This window comes from Neomonachus schauinslandi, chromosome 5 (assembly GCF_002201575.2).
Source record: "Neomonachus schauinslandi chromosome 5, ASM220157v2, whole genome shotgun sequence".
NCBI classification, from domain to species: Eukaryota; Metazoa; Chordata; class Mammalia; order Carnivora; family Phocidae; genus Neomonachus; species Neomonachus schauinslandi.
The window spans coordinates 57,341,160-57,347,020 of record NC_058407.1 but is presented as its reverse complement, the minus strand read 5'-3'; the positions used below and the strand labels follow the sequence as shown (position 1 = coordinate 57,347,020).

The following is a 5,861-nucleotide window of genomic DNA, read 5'->3' as shown; positions in this document are numbered from 1 at the left end:
CCCCCCCCCCCCACTCCTCGGAGGCATCCCCTCACCTTGGCAACCCCTCTGCTGTCTTCTCCCTCGCTCAGCGGCCACTGCCAGGCCCCATGGGTCTGTAGCTCTGTCCAGCGAGTTCAGGGCTGGCCCTGCTGGCACCCCCCTCCCCCTCCACCACCACCACCAAAAAGAACACACACACACACACACATACACACACACACGCACACACAACCTCTCCGGTCCTTCCTCCTCAGTGCAAGCACTGGCTGCCCCAGCCCGCTGTTTCCGGCTTCTCCGTCTAACCAGGTCCCTCCCTGGAGCTCTGACGACACAGAGAAGAGAAAGTGGGCTGGAGGAGGAAGAGGAAGACAGTGGGGTGAGCGTGTGTGCCTCCTGTGCCGAGTGGGGGAGCATGGGGTAGAGGAAGGCAGGACTGGGGCTCCCGACCCTTGGGCCAGACTGGGGGGAGCCTGACCCCCACTTACTCTGTCCCTTCAAAAGTGATCAACTTTTCTCCAGAAAGTCACCTAATACCAAGCAGAGACCTGCGGCTCCAAACTGCCTCCCCCATTCTCAGACTTTTGCAGGGGTCCGCGCTTTGGGCTCAGGAGGAACTGGGCACCCCAGGGCCTCTGGAAAAGCAAATCCCTCTGGGCTCTGGGCTCCCTCCAGTGGAGGACCCTGAAAAACAGCCAGGGAGCTCCATGCTCTCTGCAACTCCTAGGTCCACCTCCCTTCTTGGCAGGGCGCGCCTTAGAAGTCTCGTGACCACTGATGGGAGGGAGTGGGGGAGGGGACCCCAGAGCTCAGAATTCTGGAAGACTCCAGAAGGAGTCTCTTGCACTGAAAACCGTTTTGGCCCCCTCCGTCCAGGGTACTACTCTTTAGACACTTGTGGAAGCCAACACAACCTGGAGTGGCTGCCTGCCGTTTCCCAAGGTACGAGTTTGACTAGGAATCTGCTGTGCAGCCTTGGCAAAGTTCCTGTTTCTGTGGTAAACACTGAGACACACCCAGAAACAAATACATACATGTACAACTTCCCTGGCCATAAGACCACACACACGCACACGCTTAGGCATGTGCGCGCAGGCTCACAGTTGTTTCAGCCCTCAGAGCCACAAGCGGTCGCAATGAGACACAAACTCACAAACACAAGGCTTGCTCAGCTTCTGAGTCATCATCGTAACTAGTGGACGGTTTTTGCAGCTTTTGTTGGTGGAGGAGCTGAAGGAGGCCAAGGGGCCTAGAGAGGCCTCTACAGCCCCAAACCTAAGGTGTATAAAAATGGTGGTCTCTAGGGGGTGGTGGGAGATGGGAGGAGGTTTCTACTCCTCTCTTCTCTCTCCCAACAGGGCTGGGCTGAGGGGCCAAAGCTAGGCCTCTGCTGCCCCCTGGTGCTTGAACTGATTCCCGGCCCCCAGCTCCTCCCCCACGGGCCCCATGTGGATGGGCATGTGTGTGCAAGGGTGCACGTGTGCGTGGGGGCCCCAGGCAGGCAGCAGAGGGTAGCAGCTAAGAACTGGGACTCTGGAGACAGGCCACTTGGGTTCCAGTCCTGCCAACGCTACTAACTGCACAATTCTGAGCAAGTTACTCTTTGCGTTTCAGTTTGTCGTCTGTAAAATGGAGCAAATAAGTCTTAATTCATAAGATTGTGGGAGTGAGATACAATAAAACTATGTACAAGCTTAGAACAATGCCTGGCACACAGTAAATGCTATGCATTCTTTTATGGGCCAGAATAAGCCAGGCGTGAGGAGGGCAGAAGGACTTCCATCCTACATAGGGGACCCCGGGCTTGGGGGTAATAACAGTGCCACAAAGACGAGATATCGGAGGTCCGTGTGTTTATGTGCTCACTGTGTGTGGAAGGCAGGGAACTGGAGAGGTGGTCAAGCAGGGGTGGGGATGGCAGGGAGGGAATCTGTCCAGGGTTTGTATGACCAGCAATGCTAGGATTGCAGTGTATGCACACAGGGGCTCAAGACACATGTTCCCAGGGGCCCACCCTGCCTACAGACATCCACAGACAGTGGTTGAATTCATAAGGGTCTCGGAAGGTCCAAGTTCCCCCGAATTTTGGCAAGAGAAGAGGAGGATTGAATGTAGTCTCTAACTTTGGCTCCTTTTGCAGGTAAAAAGGTGAGGAGCAAGGACTGGTTGGAAAACAATATTTATTGCCATCCTCTCTAACTGGTTGCACCAATGGGGACACTGTGGTGTCGTGGAAAGAACCTAGAATTAATTAATTAATTAGTTAATTAATTAAGGACCCAGAATTTAGAGGCAAATCTGACTTGGGTCTGATTCCACTTAAGAGCTTGTGGTGGTGTGTCAACCCCTCAAATGGAGACATCAGTTTAGCAAAACTTAAGGAGGCACTCACCTTCAGGTTGTGCAATCGTAGGGTCAGCTAGACTTGCAGTAATGACACCCCCACTTGCGTGACCCTGGGAGTGAGGGCCTTGCGTGCCTCACCCTCCTCCGGGCCCTGCCATCCCACCAAAGGGTCATAAAGATTACATGAGAGAACGCATAGGAAAAAAGAAATTTGTGGTCTGTAAAGGGCAGTTTGTAAGCCAACGGTGAGTCACAGAATCAGTCTGAAGGGTGTATTAGTTTGCTAGGACTGCCATCACAAAGCACCACAAGCTGAGTTGGCTTAAACAATAGAAATGTATTGTCTCACTTTCTCTGAGAGAAAGTCCCAGATCAAGGTGTTGGCGGGGTTGGTCCCTTCAGAGAGCTGTGAAGGAAAATCTGTTCTAGGTATCATTCCTTGGCTTGTAGATGGCCGTCTTCAGGTTCACATGGTGTTCTCCCTATATTTGGGCCTGTCTCCCAATTTCCCCTTTTCATAAGGACACCAGTCATATTGGCTTAGGGCCCACCCTTAGTGACCCCATTTTAACTTGATTACCTCTGTAAAGTCCCTATCCCCAAATGAGGTTACATTCTGATGTACCGGGTGAACCTCAAGTGAATATGAATTTTGAGGGACATATGAATTCAGCATATGAAAATATGAGTTAAAAAAATTTAGGGGTTCCTGGGTAGCTCAGTCCGTTAAACGTCTGACTTTTGGTTTTGGCTCAGGTCATGATCTCAGAGTCCTGACTGCACTCTGTGCGAGGTCTGCTTTTCTCTCTCCCTCTGCTCCTCCCTTTGCTCTCTCTTTCTTTTGAAAAAATAAATAAATAATCTTTTAAAAAATTGTTTTAAAGTCGTTAATTAAAGTAAGTTCTATGCCCAATGTGGGGCTTGAACTCATGACCCTGAGATCAAGAATCACATGCTCTACTGACTGAGCCAGCCAGGCACCCTGAAAATACGAATTTTTGAGAGACACAGTTCAATCACAGTGAGCCTTGCCCATCACTTTTTAGAAACAAAGTAGAATAGAAAATATCAGAATGTATCACACAAAGAAAGGATAAGTATTGTTTAATGAAACTTTTGTTTCACTTTTATGTAAGTATCTGAGTTCTAGGTCTTGATATAAAAGATACTTTTTATTGAGGGCTGTGATCACAAAACAAAGCACCATTTGGATGTTGATAATCATCATGTATCACTTTGCATTGCTTTTTAATTATTTTATGGGTGTTTCCTTCTTCGACAAGAACAGAAGCTCCCAGAGGGCGGGGATTCACATCCCACTGTACATTCTGCTATGCAGCTAGAAAAGACAACATGCATTCCTGCTAGTGAATTCAAGGACTACCATTTACTGCGCCTTTACTAGGTACCTGGTGCTGGGCTAAATGTTTTACAGTCACTCTCTTATATAAGGACTACCCTTAGTTATGGATTGATGGCAGGAGCTCCGTACACTTCATAGGCAAGGTGAGTGGGTATCATGTTCTGGAGCACTGGATAGTACCCTGGGATTTATGGAGGATTGAGGGATAGAGGGAAAGGTCACAGAAGAAGTATGGGAAACTGCTGTGGGCCCCTAGCCAGCTCGGTCTCCCAGGCCTTTGCCATTCTCCCCCAAATTTTCACCCACCTTGATACCAACTGAACACTTAGATTAGATGAAACAGAGCCCATAAATTGGAAACTCCCCCAGTTTCCTTCTCCCAGGCAACACATATATTCATCAGCACCGGCCCCTTTCCTGTAGGCTCAGAGGAAAGGGAGCCTCTCTCTGTTCCTGCCCTGGCCCGAGGACTGTTTCTCCACCTGAGGGACCCCTCCCTCTGCTTCCTCAGACACTGTTCCATTCATTGTCCCCTCAATCCTCCAAATCTCCAACCTCTCCTTCTCTAATTATTACAGCTCTTTACGCTCAGCATATAAACATGTTCAAAGCCCCCCATTTTAAAAAAGTAAAATCAAACTGATAACAAACATATAAAACCAATCCTCCCAGAATATATGTTGTCGACAAAAATTGGTTGGGTGTCTCTGTTCTCAGTTTCTCACCGCTAACAGAGGGAGTCAGATTAGTCAGGAAGCAGTGATATTATGGGATAATCAGGGCCGTAGTCCAGTGAATCATAGGGTGCCATGTGGGCACATAGGAGAGGCATCTAAACTAGGCAGGAGATAGGGGAGATCAGGGAGGGCTTCCTATAAGAGATGATGCCTAAACTAAATCTTGAAGGAAAAACAGGAGTTATTCTGGCAAAGAACAAAGGGAGAGTTAAACCAGGAAGAGGATCTAGCATGTGCAAAAGTATGGATACTGTGGGAGCACGGTACCTTCTGGAAGTGGGTAGTAGTTGGCAACGGGAAGCATTAGAAAATTTAGACAGGTGAGTAATATGATGCGGTTTAGCAGAGATCACCCTCACTGCAGTGTAGAGGATGGATTTAAAGTGTAAGTCTGAAGCCAGGAGAACAGTTCCAAAGGTTAATAATAATGGAGGAAGCGACCATTTCATGGAGGAGCAGAAGTGAAGCACTGTGGAATCAAGCCTGGTTAGGAAGAGAAGTAAAGACATGAGGAACTGGTGGGCAAGGAAATAATAGAGTCAAGGAACTGGAAGTTTCAACAGACCTAAAGACTAGCCTTCCTGAGAGCAAAGGAGAAAAGAGCTGGAGGGCTGGAATGTTGTAGTTGGAGACAAGGGGATTAGATTTCAGTCCTGCTTTCCTGGGAGGATGTGGTGTAGGTCGTGGCTCTGGGAGTGAGTGGTTATGACAACATGACAGTGAGTCACTGGAGTTGAGGAGGGCAAGGGACCAAGAGGCCAGAGTGCTGGCTGGACTACCTGCATGAGTAGCTGAAGCCATCTGGGTTTGCAAAAGACCTGGGGTGAACAGGAATACAGTAGATGAGATGCCAAAGTCTTCAGGGAGTGTGGGCAAGTGACCAGGACATCAGTGGATGACAGCAAAAATAACAAGAATTCACATTTAGTGAGGGTTTATGTATCACTTCAATTCCTACCTGAAAATCCAAACACTGCATTTTATCCGACAACAATATTATGAGATAGAACTATGTGCCCAAGATGACAACCACGAACCACATGTGGCTGTTTCATTTTTTAAAAAGATTTATTTATTTATTTTAGAGAAGGGGAGGGGCAGAGGGAGAGGGAGACAGAAACTCAAGCAGACTCTGCCCTGAGTGCTGAGCACAGAGCCCGACGCAGGGCTCAATCTCACGACCTTGAGATCACAACCTGAGCTGAAACCAAGAGTCAATCGCTTAACCGACTGAGCTACCCAGGGGCCCTGTGGCTGTTTAATTTTAATTTAAAAATTTAATTCCTCAAATAACTATCCACATTTCAAACACTCAGTAGCCACATATGGCTAATGGTTACTATATTAACACAGACATGAGTCATTACCATCATCACAGAAAGTTCTACTGGAGAGTGCTGATAGCCCTCATTTTACAGGGGAGGAAACTGCAATGT

The 5,861-nt window shown here is 48.3% G+C and overlaps 1 protein-coding gene across 2 annotated transcripts in view; it reads right to left on the bottom strand.

Annotated features, from left to right (window-relative positions):
* Window positions 1–265, bottom strand: part of STAT6 (signal transducer and activator of transcription 6) — a 12,967-nt gene extending 12,702 nt beyond the window's left edge. Inside the window, exon 1 of one of the 2 annotated variants that reach the window (XM_021687195.2) lies at window positions 36–265. The gene's annotated coding sequence lies outside the window, so the exon portion shown is untranslated. The remainder of the gene's footprint in view (window positions 1–35) is intronic. The other variant, XM_021687196.2, reaches the window with a different exon arrangement.
* Window positions 266–5,861: the final 5,596 nt, after the last annotated feature.